Raw genomic sequence first — 24,626 nt, 5'->3', positions numbered from 1 at the left:
GGAGAACAGAGGGAGAACAGAGGGAACAGAGGGAACAGGGAGAGAATAGAGGGAACAGAGAGAACAGAGGGAACAGAGGGAACAGAGGGAGAACAGAGGGAGAACAGAGGGAACAGAGGGAACAGAGGGAACAGAGGGAACAGGGAGAGAACAGAGGGAACAGAGGGAACAGAGAGAACAGAGGGAACAGGGAGGGAACAGAGGGAACATAGGGAGAACAGAGGGAAAACAGAGGGAGAACAGAGGGAGAACAGAGGGAGAACAGAGGGAACAGAGGGAACAGAGAGGGAGAACAGAGGGAGAACAGAGGGAACAGAGGGAACAGAGAGGGAGAACAGAGGGAGAACAGAGGGAAAACAGAGGGAAAACAGAGGGAACAGAGAGAGAACAGAGGGAACAGAGGGAACAGAGAGAGAACAGAGGGAACAGAGGGAACAGAGAGAGAACAGAGGGAACAGAGGGAAAACAGAGGGAACAGAGGGAAAACAGAGGGAACAGAGGGAACAGAGAGAGAACAGAGGGAACAGTGGGAACAGAGGGAGAACAGAGGGAGAACAGAGGGAACAGGCAGAGAACAGAGGGAACAGAGGGAACAGAGGGAGAACAGAGGGAGAACAGAGGGGACAGAGGGAGAACAGAGGGAGAACAGAGGGAACAGGGAGAGAACAGAGGGAACAGAGAGAACAGAGGGAACAGGGAGGGAACAGAGGGAACAGAGGGAGAACAGAGGGAAGAGAGGGAACAGAGGGAGAACAGAGGGAACAGGGAGAGAACAGAGGGAACAGAGGGAACAGAGGGAGAACAGAGGGAGAACAAAGGGAGAACAAAGGGAGAACAGAGGGGGAACAGAGGGGGAACAGAGGGAACAGGGAGAGAACAGTGGGAACGGGGGGGAACAGAGGGGGAACAGAGGGAGAGCAGAGGGAACAGAGGGAACAGAGGGAGAACTGAGGGAGAACAGAGGGAACAGAGGGAGAACAGAGGGAACAGGCAGAGAACAGAGGGAACAGAGGGAACAGGCAGAGAACAGAGGGAACAGAGGGAACAGAGGGAACAGGGAGGGAACAGAGGGAGAACAGAGGGAAAACAGAGGGAGAACAGAGGGAGAACAGAGGGAAAACAGAGGGAAAACAGAGGGAACAGAGAGGGAGAACAGAGGGATAACAGAGGGAAAACAGAGGGAAAACAGAGGGAAAACAGAGAGAGAACAGAGGGAACAGAGGGAACAGAGAGAGAACAGAGGGAACAGAGGGAAAAAAGAGGGAACAGAGGGAAAACAGAGGGAACAGAGGGAACAGAGAGAGAACAGAGGGAGAACAGAGGGGACAGAGGGAGAACAGAGGGAGAACAGAGGGAACAGAGGGAACAGAGGGAGAACAGAGGGAGAACAGAGGGGACAGAGGGAGAACAGAGGGAGAACAGAGGGAACAGGGAGAGAACAGAGGGAACAGAGAGAACAGAGGGAACAGGGAGGGAACAGAGGGAACAGAGGGAACAGAGGGGGAACAGGGAGAGAAAAGAGGGAACAGAGGGAACAGAGGGAACAGAGGGAGAACAGAGGGAGAACAGAGGGAAAACAGAGGGAAAACAGAGGGAACCGAGGGAACAGAGGGAGAACAGAGGGAGAACAGAGGGAACAGAGGGAGAACAGAGGGAGAACAGAGGGAACAGAGAGAGAACAAAGGGAACAGCGAGAACAGAGGGAGAACAGAGGGAACAGAGAGAGAACAGAGGGAACAGAGGGAAAACAGAGGGAAAACAGAGGGAAAACAGAGGGAACAGAGAGAGAACAGAGGGAGAACAGAGGGAAAACAGAGGGAGAACAGAGAGGGAACAGAGGGAACAGAGGGAAAACAGAGGGTACAGAGGGAACAGAGAGAGAACAGAGGGAACAGAGGGAGAACAGAGGGAGAACAAAGGGAGAACAGAGGGGGAACAGAGGGAGAACAGGGGGAACAGGGAGAGAACAGAGGGAACAGGGAGGGAACAGAGGGAGAACAGAGGGAGAGCAGAGGGAACAGAGGGAACAGAGGGAGAACAGAGGGAGAACAGAGGGAACAGAGGGAGAACAGAGGGAACAGGCAGAGAACAGAGGGAACAGAGGGAACAGGGAGGGAACAGAGGGAGAACAGAGGGAAAACAGAGGGAGAACAGAGGGAGAACAGAGGGAACAGAGGGAACAGGGAGAGAATAGAGGGAACAGAGAGAACAGAGGGAACAGAGGGAACAGAGGGAGAACAGAGGGAGAACAGAGGGAACAGAGGGAACAGAGGGAACAGAGGGAACAGGGTGAGAACAGAGGGAACAGAGAGAACAGAGGGAACAGGGAGGGAACAGAGGGAACAGGGAGGGAACAGAGGGAACAGAGGGAGAACAGAGGGAAAACAGAGGGAGAACAGAGGGAGAACAGAGGGAGAACAGAGGGAACAGAGGGAACAGAGAGGGAGAACAGAGGGAGAACAGAGGGAACAGAGGGAACAGAGAGGGAGAACAGAGGGAGAACAGAGGGAGAACAGAGGGAAAACAGAGGGAAAACAGAGGGAACAGAGGGAAAACAGAGGGAACAGAGGGAACAGAGAGAGAACAGAGGGAACAGTGGGAACAGAGGGAGAACAGAGGGAGAACAGAGGGAGAACAGAGGGAACAGGGAGAGAACAGAGGGAACAGAGAGAACAGAGGGAACAGGGAGGGAACAGAGGGAACAGAGGGAGAACAGAGGGAACAGAGGGAACAGAGGGAGAACAGAGGGAGAACAGAGGGAACAGAGGGAACAGAGGGAACAGGGAGGGAACAGAGGGAGAACAATGGGAGAACAGAGGGAAAACAGAGGGAACCGAGGGAACAGAGGGAGAACAGAGGGAACAGGGAGAGAACAGAGGGAACAGAGGGAACAGAGGGAACAGGGAGGGAACAGAGGGAGAACAAAGGGAGAACAGAGGGAAAACAGAGGGAACCGAGGGAGCAGAGGGAGAACAGAGGGAGAACAGAGGAAACAGAGGGAGAACAGAGGGAGAACAGAGGGAACAGAGGGAACAGAGAGAGAACAAAGGGAACAGAGAGAACAGAGGGAGAACAGAGGGAACAGAGAGAACAGAGGGAACAGGGGGAACAGAGGGAGAACAGAGGGAGAACAGAGGGAGAACAGAGGGAAAACAGAGGGAACAGAGAGAGAACAGAGGGAACAGAGGGAACAGAGAGAGAACAGAGGGAACAGAGGGAACAGAGGGAAAACAGAGGGAACAGAGGGAAAACAGAGGGAACAGAGAGAGAACAGAGGGAGAACAGAGGGAACACAGAGGGAGAACAGAGAGGGAACAGAGAGGGAACAGAGAGGGAACAGAGGGAACAGAGGGAAAACAGAGGGAACAGAGGGAACAGAGGGAGAACAGAGGGAGAACAGAGGGAGAACAGAGAGGGAACAGAGGGAGAACAGAGGGAAAACAGAGGGAAAACAGAGGGAACAGAGGGAACAGAGAGAGAACAGAGGGAGAACAGAGAGGGAACAGAGGGAGAACAGAGGGAACAGAGGGAGAACAGAGAGGGAACAGAGGGAGAACAGAGAGGGAACAGAGAGGGAACAGAGAGGGAACAGAGGGAGAACAGAGGGAAAACAGAGGGAAAACAGAGGGAGAACAGAGGGAACAGAGGGAAAACAGAGGGAACCGAGGGAACAGAGGGAGAACAGAGGGAGAACAGAGAGGGAACAGAGGGAAAACAGAGGGAGAACAGAGGGAACAGAGGGAACAGAGAGGGAGAACAGAGGGAGAACAGAGGGAACAGAGGGAACACAGAGGGAGAACAGAGGGAGAACAGAGGGAGAACAGAGGGAAAACAGAGGGAAAACAGAGGGAACAGAGAGAGAACAGAGGGAGAACAGAGGGAACAGAGAGAGAACAGAGGGAACAGAGGGAACAGAGAGAGAACAGAGGGAACAGAGGGAAAACAGAGGGAACAGAGGGAAAACAGAAGGAACAGAGGGAAAACAGAAGGAACAGAGGGAACAGAGAGAGAACAGAGGGAACAGTGGGAACAGAGGGAGAACAGAGGGAGAACAGAGGGAGAACAGAGGGAACAGGGAGAGAACAGAGGGAACAGAGAGAACAGAGGGAACAGGGAGGGAACAGAGGGAACAGAGGGAGAACAGAGGGAGAACAGAGGGAACAGAGGGAACAGAGGGAACAGAGGGAGAACAGAGGGAACAGAGGGAGAACAGAGGGAACAGGGAGAGAACAGAGGGAACAGAGGGAACAGGGAGGGAACAGAGGGAGAACAAAGGGAGAACAGAGGGAAAACAGAGGGAACCGAGGGAACCGAGGGAACAGAGGGAGAACAGAGGGAGAACAGAGGGAACAGAGGGAGAACAGAGGGAGAACAGAGGGAACAGAGGGAACAGAGAGAGAACAAAGGGAACAGAGAGAACAGAGGGAGAACAGAGGGAACAGAGAGAACAGAGGGAACAGGGGGAACAGAGGGAGAACAGAGGGAAAACAGAGGGAGAACAGAGGGAACAGAGAGGGAGAACAGAGGGAGAACAGAGGGAAAACAGAGGGAACAGAGAGAGAACAGAGGGAAAATAGAGGGAAAATAGAGGGAGAACAGAGGGAGAACAGAGAGGGAACAGAGGGAGAACAGAGGGAACAGAGGGAGAACAGAGAGGGAACAGAGAGGGAACAGAGGGAGAACAGAGAGAAAACAGAGGGAAAACAGAGGGAAAACAGAGGGAGAACAGAGGGAACAGAGGGAAAACAGAGGGAACCGAGGGAACAGAGGGAGAACAGAGGGAGAACAGAGAGGGAACAGAGGGAAAACAGAGGGAAACAGAGGGGGAACAAGGGAACAGAGGGAAAACAGAGGGAGAACAGAGGGAGAACAAAGGGGGAACAGAGGGGGAACAGAGGAAGAACAGAGGGAGAACAGAGGGAGAACAGAGGGAGAACAGAGAGGGAACAGAGGGAGAACAGAGGTAGAACAGAGGGAGAACAGAGGGAGAACAGAGAGGGAACAGAGGGAGAACAGAGAGGGAACAGAGGGAGAACAGAGGGAGAACAGAGAGGGAGAACATAGAGAGAACAGAGAGGGAACAGAGGTAGAACAGAGGAAACAGAGGGAGAACACAGGGAGAACAGAGAGGGAGAACAGAGGGAGAACAGAGAGGGATCAGAGGGAACAGATGGAGAACAGAGAATGAGAACAGAGGGAGAACAGAGAGGGAACAGAGGGAGAACAGAGGGAGAGAGAGAGAGAGGGGGGGGGGGGAGAGGGAGATGGAGAGAGAGAGAGAGAGAGAGAGATAGAGAGAGAGAGAGAGAGAGAGAGAGAGAGAGAGAGAGAGAGAGAGAGAGAGAGAGAGAGAGAGAGAGAGGGGGGAGAGAAAGAGAGTAAACCAGACAGAAAAGGGATGCTCGGTGAAGTTGAGAAGTGATAAGGACTAGACAGTCTTCCAATTCTCTCTCCAGCCCATCGCTCATCATCAAGGGAAGCGTCCCAAATGGCACCCTATTTCTTATTTAAGTGCACTACTTTTGACCCGGTTCAATAAGGCACTGGTGAAAAGTAGTGCACTAAATAGGGAACGGGATGCCATTTGGGAAGTAACCCCTCTCCAGCCACACTTGAGTGAGCACTTTGGTTGGACAAACCACCAGTCCAGCTCTGCTTGAGCCCATAAAACAAGAGCTTTAGATAAGAGCAGAAAACTGACTACCGGTGTCACTTGAACATTCCCATAATCCTTTGGGGGAAAAACCCAGCCAACTTTCTATTTATCTATCTTCTACACTGAGTACTAGCCCCCTGGGCCTTATATCTGAGTCACAAGACTCAACTTAAGAGGCTTAAATCAAATCACATTTTATTTGTCACATACACATGTTTAACAGATGTTATTGCGGGTGTAGCAGTGTTACGCTGTGGAAACGAGAAACGCTGTCTGTCTGCCGAGACAGATGAATTAGAATTCTACTGGTTCTGAGTTGGATGAGGGAGTCATTCAGCATTCAGAAACACTTCCTGAATCATATAACACCTCTGGTCTGGTTCCCTGAAGAGTAAGAGAGCTGTGTGTGTGTGTGTGTGTGTGTGTGTGTGTGTGTGTGTGTGTGTGTGTGTGTGTGAGAGAGAGTTCTAGAAGCTACAATGAGGAAAAAAGAAAACATAATTCATCGCTAAAGCCAAGGTGTACATCCCAAATGGCACCCTATTCCCTATATAGTACACTAGTTTAGACCAGAGCCCTATTCCCTATATAGGGCACTACTTTAGACCAGGACCCTATTCCCTATATAGTGCACTACTTTAGACCAGAGCCCTATTCCCTATATAGAGCACTACTTTAGACCAGAACCCTATTCCCTATATAGTGCACTACTTTAGACCAGAGCCCTATTCCCTATATAGTGCACTACTTTAGACCAGGACCCTATTCCCTATATAGTGCACTACTTTAGACCAGAGCCCTATTCCCTATATAGAGCACTACTTTAGACCAGAGCCCTATTCCCTATATAGTGCACTACTTTAGACCAGAGCCCTATTCCCTATATAGTGCACTACTTTAGACCAGAGCCCTATTCCCTATATAGTGCACTACTTTAGACCAGAGCCCTATTCCCTATATAGTACACTACTTTAGACCAGAGCCCTATTCCCTATATAGTGCACTACTTTAGACCAGAGCCCTATTCCCTATATAGTGCACTACTTTAGACCAGAGCCCTATTCCCTATATAGGGCACTACTTTAGACCAGAGCCCTATTCCCTATATAGAGCACTACTTTAGACCAGAGCCCTATTCCCTATATAGTACACTACTTTAGACCAGAGCCCTATTCCCTATATAGTACACTACTTTAGACCAGAGCCCTATTCCCTATATAGTGCACTACTTTAGACCAGGACCCTATTCCCTATATAGTGCACTACTTTAGACCAGAGACCTATTCCCTATATAGTGCACTACTTTAGACCAGGGCCTTATTCCCTATATAGTACACTACTATAGACCAGAGCCCTATTCCCTATATAGTACACTACTTTAGACCAGAGCCCTATTCCCTATATAGGGCACTACTTTAGACCAGAGCCCTATTCCCTATATAGTACACTACTTTAGACCAGAGCCCTATTCCCTATATAGGGCACTACTTTAGACCAGAGCCCTATTCCCTATATAGTACACTACTTTAGACCAGAGCCCTATTCCCTATATAGTACACTACTTTAGACCAGAGCCCTATTCCCTATATAGGGCACTACTTTAGACCAGAGCCCTATTCCCTATATAGTACACTACTTTAGACCAGAGCCCTATTCCCTATATAGGGCACTACTTTAGACCAGAGCCCTATTCCCTATATAGTACACTACTTTAGACCAGAGCCCTATTCCCTATATAGGGCACTACTTTAGACCAGAGCCCTATTCCCTATATAGTACACTACTTTAGACCAGAGCCCTATTCCCTATATAGTACACTACTTTAGACCAGAGCCTTATTCCCTATATAGTACACTACTTTAGACGAGAGTGTACGCTTCATGTCCTACAAAAAGATAAATAGCCCATTTACAGTCTTGGTCACTTGGCCACAGACACACTTGGTCTGTGTGTGTGTGTGTGTGTATCTTTCTCTCTGTGTGTGTGTATCTTTCCCTGTGTTTGTGGGTGTGGGTGTGTATCTTTCTCTCTCTGTGTGTGTGTGTGTGTGTGTGTGTGTGTGTGTGTGTGTGTGTGTGTGTGTGTGTGTGTGTGTGTGTGTGTGTGTGTGTGTGTGTGTGTGTGTGTCTTTTTCTCTATGTGTGTGTGTGTGTGTGTGTGTGTGTGTGTGTGTGATCTGTGTTTAACATGCTCCACTTCATTAGGGGCCCTCCTGAGAGAGAGCAGGGTTTTGCATCCTAAATAGCACCCTATTCCCTATGTAGTGCACTACTTTTGACCAGGACCCATAGGGTAGTAGTGCACTACATCTACATAGGGAATATGACATTTGGTACCCTAGAGGGGAAGCAAAGCAAGGGGAGGGAATGATTGGCAGCTTTTAGCAAAAGGAGGGGTTTGTTAGGCTCTATTCAGTCAGTCAATCATACTCAATACAGCTTCAATGAGGAGTCACTTGTTCATTCACTCCCTGACTCACTGACCACGTCTACAAGAGAACCCTATTCCTTATTTAGGGCTTTTTGGTCCAAAGTAGTGCACTATAGAAGGACATAGTGTACCATTTGAGATGCAAATGCTGACTTAGCTTCTTCTTCTTCAGCTTCTTCTTCTTCAGCTTCTTCTTCTCCTGCTTCTTCTCCTACTTCTTCTTCTTCAGCTTCTTCTTCTCCTGCTTCTTCTTCTTCTTCTTCAGCTTCTTCTTCTTCTTCAGCTTCTTCTTCTCCTGCTTCTTCTTCTTCTTCTTCAGCTTCTTCTTCAGCTTCTTCTTCTCCTGCTTCTTCTCCTACTTCTTCTTCTTCAGCTTCTTCTTCTCCTGCTTCTTCTTCTTCTTCTTCAGCTTCTTCTTCTTCTTCAGCTTCTTCTTCATCTTCTTCTTCTCCTGCTTCTTCTTCTTCTTCTTCAGCTTCTTCTTCTTCTTCAGCTTCTTCTTCTCCTGCTTCTTCTCCTACTTCTTCTTCTTCAGCTTCTTCTTCTCCTGCTTCTTCTTCTTCTTCAGCTTCTTCTTCTTCTTCAGCTTCTTCTTCTCCTGCATCTTCTTCTTCTCCTGCATCTTCTTCTTCTTCTTCAGCTTCTTCTTCTTCTTCAGCTTCTTCTTCTCCTGCTTCTTCTCCTACTTCTTCTTCTTCAGCTTCTTCTCCTGCTTCTTCTTCTTCTTCTTCTTCAGCTTCTTCTTCTTCTTCAGCTTCTTCTTCTCCTGCATCTTCTTCTTCTTCTCCTGCTTCTTCTTCTTCTTCTTCAGCTTCTTCTTCTCATTCTTCAGCTTCTTCAGCTTCTTCTTCTTCTCCTTACTCTTCTTCTTCTCCTTCAGCTTCTTTAGCTTCTTCTTCTCCTGCTTCTTCTCCTTCTTCTTCTCCTTCTTCAGCTTCTTCTTCTTCTCCAGCTTCTTCTTCTTCTCCCTCTTCTTCAGCTTCTTAATCTCCTTCTTCTTCTTCAGCTTCTTCTTCATCTCCCTCTTCTCCTTCTTCTTCTTCTTCTTCAGCTTCTTCATCTCCTTTTTCTTCTTCAGCTTCTTCATCTCCTTCTTCTCCTTCTTCTTCAGCTTCTTCTTCTTCAGCTTCTTCATCTCCTTCTTCTCTTTCTTCAGCTTCTTCTTCAGCTTCTTCTTCTTCTTGTCATCTTTTTTTCACTCCATCCGTTAACATGGGATTTGTTAACATGGGATTTGTCAAAAAGTAATGCACTATATAGGGAACAGTGTTCCATTTGGGGACACGACCATAGTCTCATCATGCATATATGCCTGTCAATGAAATCCAATCAACTCTACCCACACGAGCCAGTCCTTATCAACGGTATTATATTATATATTATATATCTTATCCTCTTAGACCTTTCATCTTAAAGCAAGAGTTAAGTCTCTTGGAAGAAGCCACTCCCATTCAAATAAAAGTGAAGGATTTTCATTAGAAATATCCCAGAGCCACTCAGGTGTTTGGAAAAAAAGGAAATATGTATAGAAATATATTTAAAGAGAGAGAGCAAGAGAGAGAGAGAGCGAGAGAGAGAGAGAGAGGGAGAGGGAGAGAGAGAGAGAGAGAGACAGAGGGAGGGGAGAGAGAGAGAGAGAGAGAGAGAGAGAGAGAGAGAGAGAGAGAGAGAGAGAGACAGAGGGAGAGAAGAGAGAGAGAGAGACAGAGGGAGAGAAGAGAGAGAGAGAGAGAGATAGACAGAGAGAGAGAGAGAGAGAGACAGAGAGAGAGAGAGAGAGAGAGAGAGAGAGAGAGAGAGAGAGAGAGAGAGAGAGAAACAGCGAGAGAGAGAGACAGCGAGAGAGAGAGAGACAGCGAGAGAGAGAGAGACAGCGAGAGAGAGAGAGAGAGAGAGAGAGATCCTGCCTGGACACATTGCCTGGTCATTGGTGGTGGTCTACTATTTCATGAATGTCTAGTGACAGACCGTGAGTGGAAACACACAGACAGGTAGTGGACTGAAGAAGTCTCTCTGTGTTTTACATCCAACTCAGCGTGTATACATTCTGGAACTTCGCGTCCTATAGGGAAGCATCTCAAATGGCACCCTATTCCCTATATAGTGCCCTTATTTTGACCAGGGCCCATATAGGGAGTTAAAAGTATTGCAATATGTAGGGAATAGAGTGCCATTTAGGACGCAAGCCTACACTGGAAAATCCTGTTGTTTTTACGGTAACTTACTGGCATCCAGTTAGTTACCTGTAAGTTACTGTAAAAAAAAAAAAAAACACAAAAAACAGTACAGTATGTTACCGTATATTTTGCAGAAATGTACAGTTAAACAAAAGTTTCTGTCATCATCCTAATATAATACATATTGTTCTGTCAGCAAACACACACAGACACTGTGGTGAACCCCTCTATGCTTCATTAGTGCCCTAATTAAGAGAGTTCGTTATCTTGCACATTCTCCCCGGGGGGTTGCTATAGCGCTGATGAATAAACACCTTACTTTGCCACGGTAACGCAAATTAACACTATCTACATACACACAGCCAGCACACACACAGCCTGCATACACACAGTCAGCATATACACAGCATGCACACACACATCCTGCATACACACAGCCAGCATACACACAGCCAGCATACACACAGCCAGCACACACACAGCCAGCACACACACAGCCAGCACACACACAGCCAGCATAAACACAGCCAGCATACACACAGCCAGCATACACACAGCCAGCATACACACAGCCAGCATACACACACTCTGCATACACACAGCCAGCATACACACAGCCATCATTCCCACAGCCAGCATACACACAGCCAGCGTCCCAAATGGCATCCTACTCCCTGTATAGTGCACTACTTTTGACCATGGTCTGTAGTAACTAACACATTATCCTAAAAAAGGCGCAACAGAACGGTGACTCAGGTATCTTAACACAGTGAATCTGCAAGACAATCTCTCAGGTACTTTACACAGCATGGACAAAATAGACAACGCAACGGGTATCTGGCCGAATCAAACAATCGCATACAATCCAGAGTGCTCAGTCAGAATAGCAGTGGTACACAATGGAATTCGTAGGCACTAATAAGTCCTACGCAGAGATACATGACAAGATGTGGATGGGGCTTCACATCTACAAACAGGGCCTGAGGATGCAAGCCTGATCTAATCTCAATTAGAGAGGGAGAAGAAAACAGGTAGTAGATAGCTGTCTGCTGTCTGGAACACATACACTCACACGCTCTGCTACTTATACAAACACATACTGTCTCAAATCAGACACACAATGTCTCAAATCAGACACACAATGTCTCAAATCAGACACACACTGTCTCAAATCAGACACATAATGTCTCAAATCAGACACATACTGTCTCAAATCAGACACACAATGTCTCAAATCAGACACACACTGTCTCAAATCAGACACATAATGTCTCAAATCAGACACACAATGTCTCAAATCAGACACACAATGTCTCAAATCAGACACACACTGTCTCAAATCAGACACACAATGTCTCAAATCAGACACACACTGTCTCAAATCAGACACACTGTCTCAAATCAGACACACACTGTCTGGAACACATACACTCACACTTATACAAACACATACTGTCTCAAATCAGACAAACAATGTCTCAGATCAGACACACTGTCTCAAATCAGACACACGCTGTCTCAAATCAGAGACACACTGTCTCAAATCAGACAAACACTGTCTCAAATCAGACACACACTGTCTCAAATCAGACACACTGTCTCAAATCAGACACACCGTCTCAAATCAGACACACACTGTCTCAAATCAGACACACACTGTCTCAAATCAGACACACACTGTCTCAAATCAAACACACACTGTCTCGAATCAGACACACAACATTGTTTACATTTAACCCCCTCTATCACAAACTCTCCATCTCTCCCCCTCCTCTCTCTCATCTCTCCCCCTCCTCTCTCTCATCTCTCCCCCTCCTCTCTCTCATCTCTCCCCCTCCTCTCTCTCATCTCTCCCCCTCCTCTCTCTCATCTCTCCCCCTCCTCTCTCTCATCTCTCCCCCTCCTCTCTCTCGTCTCTCTCCCCCCTCTCTCTCACTATGGCTACATAAGCACCAAAACAATAGTGGTCCATTGTGATTAATTCAATAACAAGCTGTGCCAATTTTTTTTCGACATTCAGAAGAGATACTGGAAGTCATGACTGACAAAGCTGTTGTTTTACACGAATTTCAGCACAACGGACAGCAACTTGTCATTTACGGGCATTTCAGGACAATGGAGACAGACGTTGGATGAAACTGCCTGCTGGTTTTCATTCCTTACAGCAGGTGCTGATTGAGTCACACCTGGGGCACCAGGTGTGAGAACTCTCTGGCCAAACAATTACATGAATTGATCGAATTACTACCGGGGATGTAAACCAGCAGTACGTCGCGCCGCGCGGGCTGGAATTCAGTAGTAACATGAACGGATCAATGCAGAGTTGGACTACATTGCAGCCAGTGGTACAGGTCTGCCATGAAATATTCTAACTGTATTCTAATGTGATAGCCATCAATCAACCACCAACATGTGAAGCCCACGGCAGGATACATGTAACATGGTCCTGTTTTACAGGCCTAATTGCGGAGAGCAAAAAACACAAGTTGAAGAGGTCAGTGAGTGTTGTCAAGGCAACACCCGACATGTGGACCGTATTGTTATTGTCACATCATTTTGATCAAAAACTATGAAGGGTAATACCAAGAACTGGTCTGTTGTCACAGCAATACATTAGCCCCTCTGACAGTCTAGGGAGACCAGAGCCAGGCTTATCCATGGCTGTTGGGGGACACTAACAGATAAACACAGCGAGCATTTCATTCTATGTTGAACGGGTGTCTGTTGTCACAGCAATATAATAGCCCCTTTTGACAGTCACAATCCAAAAAGAGGCGATAACAGGCCAATACAACACACATGTATTTCATCATGATGAGGAAGAATTAAACGATGACAATGAAAGGAAGATAGATAAAGGGGGGGGGGGGGGATATGAAATGATGGAGCACTGCGGGACTAGGATGAGAGAACTGAAATGTCCAAACTTACTGCCGCACTGTTCAGCTGCTGGCTCGGGATGACAGTTGACGAGGAAGATGATCACCAAAAAAAAAAGAGTCTTGGTTGATGTACATCCAGCGTCCGTGCTGAGGCGTGTGTGAAAAGGTGTGTGTTTGCGTGTGTGAGGATCAATGTGTATGCACGTGCCCGCAAGAGCGAATGGCCACCACAACCAATAACTGTAGCCTAAATATTCAATCTGTCCGAATCTAAACCAGTAGGCTACTGAGACGCTATTGAAAAAAATATATAAATCTGTTAATGGCGCTGTTGTCAAATGCCGCGTTTAGCCTATAATTGTCTCCATGCATACATTAACAGTCTCGCTTAGAAATCAAAGCTGTAGATAGCCGAATGTTGATTAAGTAGCCTACTGTTGTCATAAATTCATATTGCTTGGTATTTAGATCGTTGACAAAACGTCGATTTGAATGCAAGAAAATGTATCAATAGTCCATCAAAGTAAAAAAACGCAAGCATACAATCATTACCAAGTTTAGGTGCGATTACTGTAGCCTATTGGTCACTATACTCATACTTACAAGTACTAGACGCCCGTTCAATTGCCATGTTTCCGTCGAATTAGACTCTTAGGGAGAAATTAAACAGCAAATGACGACAGCAGTGTGTGCAAAAGTGTGCTTTTGTGCAAACACATTTTCCCCAAAACCCTAAAACCAAGACTGCAATACGTCTATTCTCTGACCCAAATTGAAAAAAAACCTCGCTGTATTTCTGACGGGTGTAAAATGTTCACTCGGGAATAGCACGATAGCCTACACACACACGCACACGCACACGCACACACATCTTTGGGTGGCGTTGCACTGTGCACATCCCTGCGTTTTCCTTCTCTTCTCTTCGCTCTCCACAATGTCCCTCACTCACGACGTCACTGGGCGAGACTCAACGCTAACTCTTCCTCCCTTATCTGCAGTAGAGTTCCGTGTACCCCTACAGCCCCACTACATGACGATGGGCCCCGTTATTCACTAGAGATAGTGGTGGGAGAAATTAGAGCGCTTATTGGCTGACGGGAAGACAGATGGGGTGCACACATCCCAGATAAATAGCGCCAGACCTCTGCCTATGCCGAGTTGATGCCTAACAGCAACTGACCAATCAACTCCCTCGTCTGTCTCATCCTCTTTTCTCCCCTCTTGTCGAGTGTCAGTTTGATGTATGTAGTCATTCTATGAGTATTATAAACTTATTCTGCGGCTGGCAGGTTTGGGGCTGGCTGGCTAGCTGCAGCTTCACAGGATGAGTCTCAAATGCAACCCTATTCCCTATGTAGTGCATTACTTTTGACCAGAGGCCTCAACGGTAGTGCACTACATAGGGAATAGGGTGCCATTTGGGACATACATCTGGTTATTGTATTGCAGAGGAGGACAAGCATCAGCAGCTCTGGCCCCCTATTGTCATTGCAGGGATGATCAGGTTTATCATTCATTGTTTCTTCAGTTTAGATAGCAAAATCGGTTAAGAGGACTTCTGGCTCTGTGTTGGCAGGGTTAGGGTGGGTAGGTGGGAGAGGGGCAGTGGAGGCTGGGTAGGTAGGCTGGGGAGGTTGGGGAATCAGGGTAGGCTGGGAAGGCAGGGGAGGCAGGCTGGGGAGGACACATGACATGTTGAATATATCTGAGAACAGCTTTGGAATGTGCTGCTGAAAGAACAGCTCTAGAATGTTGAAAAGACAGCTCTATAATGTTGAAAGGACAGCTCTAGAATGTTGAAAAGACAGCTCTAGAATGTTGAAAAGACAGCTCTAGAAAGTTGAAAGGACAGCTCTAGAATGTTGAAAAGACAGCTCTAGAATGTTGAAAAGACAGCTCTAGAAAGTTGAAAGGACAGCTCTAGAATGTTGAAAGGACAGCTCTAGAATGTGGTGCTGAAAGGACAGTTGTAGAATGTGCTGCTGAAAGAACAGCTCTAGAATGTTGAAAAGACAGCTCTATAATGTTGAAAGGACAGCTCTAGAATGTTGAAAAGACAGCTCTAGAATGTTGAAAAGACAGCTCTAGAATGTGGTGCTGAAAGGATAGTTGTAGAATGTGGTGGTGAAAGGACAGTTCTAGAATGTGGTGCTGAAGGACAGTTCTAGAATGTGGTGGTGAAAGGACAGTTGTAGAATGTGGTGGTGAAATTACAGTTCTAGAATGTGGTGGTGAAAGGACAGTTGTAGAATGTGGTGCTGAAAGGACAGTTGTAGAATGTGGTGCTGAAAGGACAGTTCTAGAATGTGGTGCTGAAGGACAGTTCTAGAATGTGGTGCTGAAAGGACAGTTCTATAATGTTGAAAGGACAGTTCTATAATGTTGAAAGGACAGCTGTAGAATGTGGTGGTGAAAGGACAGTTGTAGAATGTGGTGGTGAAAGGACAGTTGTAGAATGTGGTGGTGAAAGGACAGTTCTAGAATGTGGTGGTGAAAGGACAGTTGTAGAATGTGGTGGTGAAAGGACAGTTGTAGAATGTGGTGGTGAAATGACAGTTCTAGAATGTGGTGGTGAAAGGACAGTTGTAGAATGTGGTGGTGAAAGGACAGTTGTAGAATGTGGTGGTGAAAGGACAGTTGTAGAATGTGGTGGTGAAAGGACAGTTCTAGAATGTGGCGCTGAAAGGACAGTTGTAGAATGTGGTGGTGAAAGGACAGTTGTAGAATGTGGTGGTGAAAGGACAGTTTTAGAATGTGGTGCTGAAAGGACAGTTCTAGAATGTGGTGGTGAAAGGACAGTTGTAGAATGTGGTGGTGAAAGGACAGTTGTAGAATGTGGTGGTGAAAGGACAGTTCTAGAATGTGGTGCTGAAAGGATAGTTCTAGAATGTGGTGCTGAAAGGACAGTTCTAGAATGTGGTGCTGAAAGGACAGTTCTAGAATGTGGTGCTGAAAGGACAGTTCTAGAATGTGGTGCTGAAAGGATAGTTCTAGAATGTGGTGCTGAAAGTACAGTTCTAGAATGTGGAGCTGAAAGGACAGTTCTAGAATATGGTGCTGAAAGGACAGTTCTAGAATGTGTTGCTGAAAGGACAGTTCTAGAATGTGGTGCTGAAAGGATAGTTCTAGAATGTGATGCTGAAAGGTACGTTTATCAGAACATGAAAAGAGATAAAGTCTCTCCTTTTTGCCTCTCAAATACTCAATGAGTACGTTCACATGCACAGTAATAATTTCATATTAAACTGATCATGGCAGTAGGGAGATTATGAGATAAGCAGAGTAAGATGTTTACATGACTATCTTAATCGGTGTAAGGTGAAAATCAAAGTAAACATACGCAGATTAAAGCATCTGGTTTTCTTAGCTATCTTTCTAATTATTGGGACATTTGGCCTGTACTTCTTAATAATCGGTGTTCCAGCGGAAGATTTGATCTGCACATGTGCAAGCACCAGCCGAGAGCCTCCCTCTTTAGCACCAGCCGAGAGCCTCCGTCTTTAGCACCAGCCGAGAGCCTCCCTCTTTAGCACCAGCCGAGAGCCTCCGTCTTTAGCACCAGCCGAGAGCCTCCGTCTTTAGCACCAGCCGAGAGCCTCCGTCTTTAGCACAAGCCGAGAGCCTCCGTCTTTAGCACCAGCCGAGAGCCTCCCTCTTTAGCGCGAGTGAAGTGTGTTTGGAACTGAGACTGGGACGGAGATTTGTCTTCCAACAAGACAATGATCCAAAACATAAAGCAAAATCTACAATGGAATGGTTCAAAAATAAACATATCCAGGTGTTAGAATGGCCAAGTCAAAGTCCAGACCTGAATCCAATCGAGAATCTGTGGAAAGAACTGAAAACTGCTGTTCACAAATGCTCTCCATCCAACCTCACTGAGCTCGAGCTGTTTTGCAAGGAGGAATGGGAAAAAATGTCAGTCTCTCGATGTGCAAAACTGATAGAGACATACCCCAAGCGACTTACAGCTGTAATCGCAGCAAAAGGTGGCGCTACAAAGTATTAACTTAAGGGGGCTGAATAATTTTGCACGGCCAATTTTTCAGTTTTTGATTTGTTAAAAAAGTTTGAAATATCCAATAAATGTCGTTCCACTTCATGATTGTGTCCCACTTGTTGTTGATTCTTCACAAAAAAATACAGTTTTATATCTTTATGTTTGAAGCCTGAAATGTGGCAAAAGGTCGCAAAGTTCAAGGGGGCCGAATACTTTCGCAAGGCACTGTATATATATCTATATTTATATCATCGTTGAATATTTGAAAAACTCTGAGAAACGGACGACGATCTTTCCGTTTTCTCTCGTTTTTTCCCCCCAAATGGCACCCTATTCCCTATATAGTTAGCAGGTAACCTAGTGGTTAGAGCGTTGGGACAGTAACCGAAAGGTTGCTAGGTTGAATCTCCGAGCTGACAAGGTAAAAATCTGTCGTTCTGACTCAGAGTAAGGCAGTTAACCCACTGTTTCTAGGCCGTCATTGTAAATAAGAATTTGTTCTTAACTGACTTGCCTCGTTAAATAAAGATTAAATATAGTTTGCTACCTTTGACCAGAGCCCATAGGGGCACTATACAGTCGTGGCCAAAAGTTTTGAGAATGACACAAATATTAACTTTCACAAAGTTTGCTGCTTCAGTGTCTTTAGATATTTTTGTCAGATGTTACTATGGAATACTGAAGTATAATTACAAGCATTTCATAAGTGTCAAAGGCTTTTATTGACAATTACATGAAGTTGATGCAAAGAGTCAATATTTGCAGTGTTGACCCTTCTTTTTCAAGACCTCTGCAATCCGCCCTGGCATGCTGTCCAATTAACTTCTGGGCCACATCCTGACTGATGGCAGCCCATTCTTGCATAATCAATGCTTGGAGTTTGTCAGAATTTGTGGGTTTCTGTTTGTCCACCTGCCAATTGAGGGTTGAACACAAGTTCTAAATGGGATTAAGGTCTGGGGAGTTTCCTGGCCATGGACCCAAAATATTGATGTTTTGTTCCCCGAGCCCCTTAGTTATCACTTTTGCCTTATGGCAAGGTGCTCAGTCATGCTGGAAAATGCATTGTTTGTCACCAAACTGTTCCTGGATGGTTGGGAGAAGTTGCTCTTGGAGGATGTGTTGGTACCATTCTTTATTCATGGCTGTGTTCTTAGGCAAAATTGTGAGTGAGCCCACTCCCTTGGCTGAGAAGCAACCCCACATGAAGGGGCTCAGGATGCTTTACTGTTGGCATGACACAGGACTGATGGTAGCGCTCACCTTGTCTTCTCCGGACAAGCTTTTTTCCGGATGCCCCAAACAATCGGAGAGGTGAATCATCAGAGAAAATGTCTTCACCCCAGTCCTCAGCAGTCCAATCCCTGTACCTTTTGCAGAATATCAGTCTGTCCCTGATGTTTTTCCTGGAGAGAAGTGGCTTTTTTGCTGCCATTCTTGACACCAGGTCATCCTCCAGAAGTCTACACCTGCCTGCTGCCATTCCTGAGCTCTGTACTGGTGGTGCCCCGATCCTGCAGCTGAATCAACTTTAGGAGACGGTCCTGGTGCTTGCTGGACTTTCTTGGGCGCCCTGAAGCCTTCACAACAATTTAACCGCTCTCCTTGAAGTTCTTGATGATCCGATAAATGGTTGATTTAGGTGCAATCTTATTGGCAGCAATATTCTTGCCTGTGAAGCCCTTTTTGTGCAAAGCAATGATGACGGCACGTGTTTCCTTGCAGGTAACCATGGTTGGCAGAGGAAGAACAATGATTCCCAAGCACCACCCTCCTTTTGAAGCTTCCAGTCTGTTATTCGAACTCAATCAGCATGACAGAGTGATCTCCAGCCTTGTCCTTGTCAACAATCACACCTGTGTTAATGAGAGAATCACTGACATTATGTCAGCTGGTCCTTTTGTGGCAGGGTTGAAATCCAGTGGAAATGTTTTTTTGAGATTCAGTTAATATGCATGGCAAAGAGGAACTTTGCAATTCATCTTATCACTCTTCATAACATTCTGGAGTATATACAAATTGCCATCTTACAAACTGAGGCAGCAGACTTTGTGAAAAATAATATTTGTGTCATTCTCCAAACTTTTGGCCACGACTGTATAGGGAATAGGGTGCCATTTGGAACTGCGTATGTGTCATTGTTATTCAGTTTCACAGAGTAGACAGACATACCGCAGCAGGATGCTGTTCCCATGACTGTTGTGATATTTCAACCCTGTGTTTCTCTCCGACTGCAGATCACAATAGAGGCCCACATAATATCACGCTACAGTAACTCTGCCTCCAGGGATGGTTGTAACAATTCTACAGAAAGTGTACTGGCGTGTGGAAAACTAAAATTGATAAGACTCTTATGCAATACAAGAGTGGCAACTGCTTATGACAATGGGTACAAGGATCTGCAAATGAATGTGTCCTATTTCAATGGCATGACAAAATACACGTTGTGCGTCAACGGTTCGGCACAAGCAAAGAAGAAGAGCTGAAGTCATAGTTGGTAGTCTGAAATCGGCACAAGCAAAGAAGAGATGAAGTCATAGTTGGTAGTCTGAAATCGGCACAAGCAAAGAAGAGATGAAGTCATAGTTGGTAGTCTGAAATCGGCACAAGCAAAGAAGAGCTGAAGTCATAGTTGGTAGTCTGAAATCGGCACAAGCAAAGAAGAGATGAAGTCATAGTTGGTAGTCTGAAATCGGCACAAGCAAAGAAGAGATGAAGTCATAGTTGGTAGTCTGAAATCGGCACAAGCAAAGAAGAAGAGCTGAAGTCATAGTTGGTAGTCTGAAATTATTCTAAATCAAAACAAATAATAGATGCAAAAAACGAGACTGAAACAAGTTTTCAATGTGGCCAGTCTTTTTGGGAGAGACCATCAGCTGTTCTATATGGGGCTATATGACTTTACCCAGATGAACCCCCCCCCCCCCATTCCACAGAAGGCTAAATGACTTTACCCAGATGAACCCCCCCCCCCCCATTCCACAGAAGGCTAAATGACTTTACCCAGATGAACCCCCCCCAATTCCACAGAAGGCTATATGACTTTACCCAGATGAACCCCCCCCCCCCCCCATTCCACAGAAGGCTATATGACTTTACCCAGATGAACCCCCCCCCTATTCTACAGAAGGCTATATGACTTTACCCAGATGAACCCCCCCCAATTCCACAGAAGGCTATATGACTTTACCCAGATGAACCCCCCCCCCCCCCCATTCCACAGAAGGCTATATGACTTTACCCAGATGAACCCCCCCCCATTCCACAGAAGGCTATATGACTTTACCCAGATGAACCCCCCCCCCATTCCACAGAAGGCTATATGACTTTACCCAGATGAACCCCCCCCCATTCTACAGAAGGCTATATGACTTTACCCAGAGTAACCCCCCCCCCCCCCCCATTCCACAGAAGGCTATATGACTTTACCCAGAGTAACCCCCCCCCCCCCTTCCACAGAAGGCTATATGACTTTACCCAGATTAACCCCCCCCCCCCCCCCCCCATTCCACAGAAGGCTATATGACTTTACCCAGAGTAACCCCCCCCCCCCCCCATTCCAAAGAAGGCTATATGACTTTACCCAGATTAACCCCCCCCCCCCCCCATTCCACAGAAGGCTATATGACTTTACCCAGATTAACCCCCCCCCCCCCCCATTCTACAGAAGGCTAAATGACTTTACCCAGATGAACCCCCCCCCATTCCACAGAAGGCTATATGACTTTACCCAGATGAAACCCCCCCCCCACCCCCATTCCACAGAAGGCTAAATGACTTTACCCAGATGAACCCCCCCCATTCCACAGAAGGCTATATGACTTTACCCAGATGAACCCCCCCCATTCCACAGAAGGCTAAATGACTTAACCCAGATGAACCCCCCCCCCCCCCCATTCCACAGAAGGCTAAATGACTTTACCCAGATGAACCCCCCCCCCCCCCCCCATTCCACAGAAGGCTAAATGACTTAACCCAGATGAACCCCCCCCCCCCCCATTCCACAGAAGGCTAAATGACTTTACCCAGATGAACCCCCCCCCCCCCCCCCATTCCACAGAAGGCTAAATGACTTTACCCAGATGAACCCCCCCCATTCCACAGAAGGCTAAATGACTTTACCCAGATGAACCCCCCCCCCCCCCCATTCTACAGAAGGCTATATGACTTTACCCAGATGAACCCCCCCCCCCCCATTCCACAGAAGGCTAAATGACTTTACCCAGATGAACCCCCCCCCCATTCCACAGAAGGCTAAATGACTTTACCCAGATGAACCCCCCCCCATTCCACAGAAGGCTAAATGACTTTACCCAGATGAACCCCCCCCCCCCCCCATTCCACAGAAGGCTAAATGACTTTACCCAGATGAACCCCCCCCATTCCACAGAAGGCTAAATGACTTTACCCAGATGAACCCCCCCCATTCCACAGAAGGCTAAATGACTTTACCCAGATGAACCCCCCCCATTCAACAGAAGGCTAAATGACTTTACCCAGATGAACCCCCCCCCATTCTACAGAAGGCTATATGACTTTACCCAGATTAACCCCCCCCCCCCCCCCCCATTCCACAGAAGGCTAAATGACTTTACCCAGATGAACCCCCCCCCATTCTACAGAAGGCTATATGACTTTACCCAGATTAACCCCCCCCCCCCCCCCCCCCCCCCCCATTCCACAGAAGGCTAAATGACTTTACCCAGATGAACCCCCCCCCCCCCCCATTCCACAGAAGGCTAAATGACTTTACCCAGATGAACCCCCCCCATTCCACAGAAGGCTAAATGACTTTACCCAGATGAACCCCCCCCCCCCCATTCTACAGAAGGCTATATGACTTTACCCAGATGAACCCCCCCCCCCCCATTCCACAGAAGGCTAAATGACTTTACCCAGATGAACCCCCCCCCCATTCCACAGAAGGCTAAATGACTTTACCCAGATGAACCCCCCCCCATTCCACAGAAGGCTAAATGACTTTACCCAGATGAACCCCCCCCCCCCCCCATTCCACAGAAGGCTAAATGACTTTACCCAGATGAACCCCCCCCATTCCACAGAAGGCTAAATGACTTTACCCAGATGAACCCCCCCCATTCCACAGAAGGCTAAATGACTTTACCCAGATGAACCCCCCCCATTCAACAGAAGGCTAAATGACTTTACCCAGATGAACCCCCCCCCATTCTACAGAAGGCTATATGACTTTACCCAGATTAACCCCCCCCCCCCCCCCCATTCCACAGAAGGCTAAATGACTTTACCCAGATGAACCCCCCCCCATTCTACAGAAGGCTATATGACTTTACCCAGATTAACCCCCCCCCCCCCCCCCCCCCCCCCCCATTCCACAGAAGGCTAAATGACTTTACCCAGATGAACCCCCCCCATTCCACAGAAGGCTAAATGACTTTACCCAGATGAACCCCCCCCCATTCCACAGAAGGCTAAATGACTTTACCCAGATGAACCCCCCCCCCCCCCCATTCTACAGAAGGCTATATGACTTTACCCAGATGAACCCCCCCCATTCCACAGAAGGCTAAATGACTTTACCCAGATGAACCCCCCCCATTCCACAGAAGGCTAAATGACTTTACCCAGATGAACCCCCCCCATTCCACAGAAGGCTAAATGACTTTACCCAGATGAACCCCCCCCCCCCCCCCATTCCACAGAAGGCTATATGTCTTTACCCAGATGAACCCCCCCCCCATTCTACAGAAGGCTATATGACTTTACCCAGATTAACCCCCCCCCCCCCCCCCCATTCTACAGAAGGCTATATGACTTTACCCAGATGAACCCCCCCCCCCCCCAATTCCACAGAAGGCTAAATGACTTTACCCAGATGAACCCCCCCCCCCATTCCACAGAAGGCTAAATGACTTTACCCAGATGAACCCCCCCATTCCACAGAAGGCTAAATGACTTTACCCAGATGAACCCCCCCATTCCACAGAAGGCTAAATGACTTTACCCAGATGAACCCCCCCCATTCCACAGAAGGCTAAATGACTTTACCCAGATGAACCCCCCCCCATTCCACAGAAGGCTAAATGACTTTACCCAGATGAACCCCCCCCCCCCCCATTCCACAGAATCTTTCTAGAGATGAAAAAGATGAAACATTGTGTTAAATCAAAGTTTAATAGTTGCAACAGCATCATTCCATAAATTAACATATACATGATTAATAAAGTTAACATTCATATCATCAGTATTATTAAAACATCCACTACATTTTAAAAATGCAATCATATTCCCCTATATAGTGCACTTCTTTTGACGAGGGCGCATAAGTAGTGCACTACGTAGGGAATATACTACTGCTGTATTTGGGATGCAAATCCATTTACGTGAACAAATAAATCACGGTGTCAAGTGGAGCAGGCAAATGAGAAGATCTTCCACTAATACTTCACACACCCTATTCCCTACATAGTGCACTACTTTAGACCAGGGTCCTATGGGCCCTAGTGCACTATATAGGGAATAGGGTGCCATTCGGGTGTGACCCACAAACTGACAACTGATCCCAAGTCAGCAAATGTGATATTGACCAGGTTAAGAGGAGGGAACAGCCAGGTAACGAGGGTGAACGACGGATGTGATATTGACCAGGTTAAGAGGAGGGAACAGCCAGGTAACGAGGGTGAACGACGGATGTGATATTGACCAGGTTAAGAGGAGGGAACAGCCAGGTAACGAGGGTGAACGACGGATGTGATATTGACCAGGTTAAGAGGAGGGAACAGCCAGGTAAACGAGGGTGAACGACGGATGTGATATTGACCAGGTTAAGAGGAGGGAACAGCCAGGTAAACGAGGGTGAACGACGGATGTGATATTGACCCAGGTAACGAGGGTGAACGACGGATGTGATATTGACCAGGTTAAGAGGAGGGAACAGCCAGGTAACGAGGGTGAACGACGGATGTGATATTGACCCAGGTAACGAGGGTGAACGACGGATGTGATATTGACCCAGGTAACGAGGGTGAACGACGGATGTGATATTGACCAGGTTAAGAGGAGGGAACAGCCAGGTAAACGAGGGTGAACGACGGATGTGATATTGACCCAGGTAACGAGGGTGAACGACGGATGTGATATTGACCAGGTTAAGAGGAGGGAACAGCCAGGTAACGAGGGTGAACGACGGATGTGATATTGACCCAGGTAACGAGGGTGAACGACGGATGTGATATTGACCCAGGTAACGAGGGTGAACGACGGATGTGATATTGACCCAGGTAACGAGGGTGAACGACGGATGGCGAAGGGGTAAGAAGTGTAAAAAGGGAAAAACAAAACTCCACAAGTAATCATGTGCAAATCCACTTTAAAACAGTCAAATCAATGGCACTGGTTTAACATGAACAAAACATTAAAGTACATTAACAGTAAATACCATATCTTCCTTCACTCTCTACCTCCCTCCCTCCCTCTCTACCTCCCTCCCTCCCTCCCTCCCT

At 47.1% G+C, this 24,626-nt stretch overlaps 1 pseudogene; it reads right to left on the bottom strand.

Moving 5' to 3' along the window:
• Nucleotides 1-13,517, bottom strand: part of LOC139372768 (gamma-aminobutyric acid type B receptor subunit 1-like) — a 274,428-nt pseudogene extending 260,911 nt beyond the window's left edge.
• Between the last annotated feature and the right edge of the window lie 11,109 nt (nt 13,518-24,626).

This window comes from Oncorhynchus clarkii, chromosome 18 (assembly GCF_045791955.1).
Source record: "Oncorhynchus clarkii lewisi isolate Uvic-CL-2024 chromosome 18, UVic_Ocla_1.0, whole genome shotgun sequence".
Taxonomy (NCBI): domain Eukaryota; kingdom Metazoa; phylum Chordata; class Actinopteri; order Salmoniformes; family Salmonidae; genus Oncorhynchus; species Oncorhynchus clarkii.
Note: the sequence above shows the minus strand (reverse complement) of the source record. Positions and strands in the feature narration are given on the sequence as shown.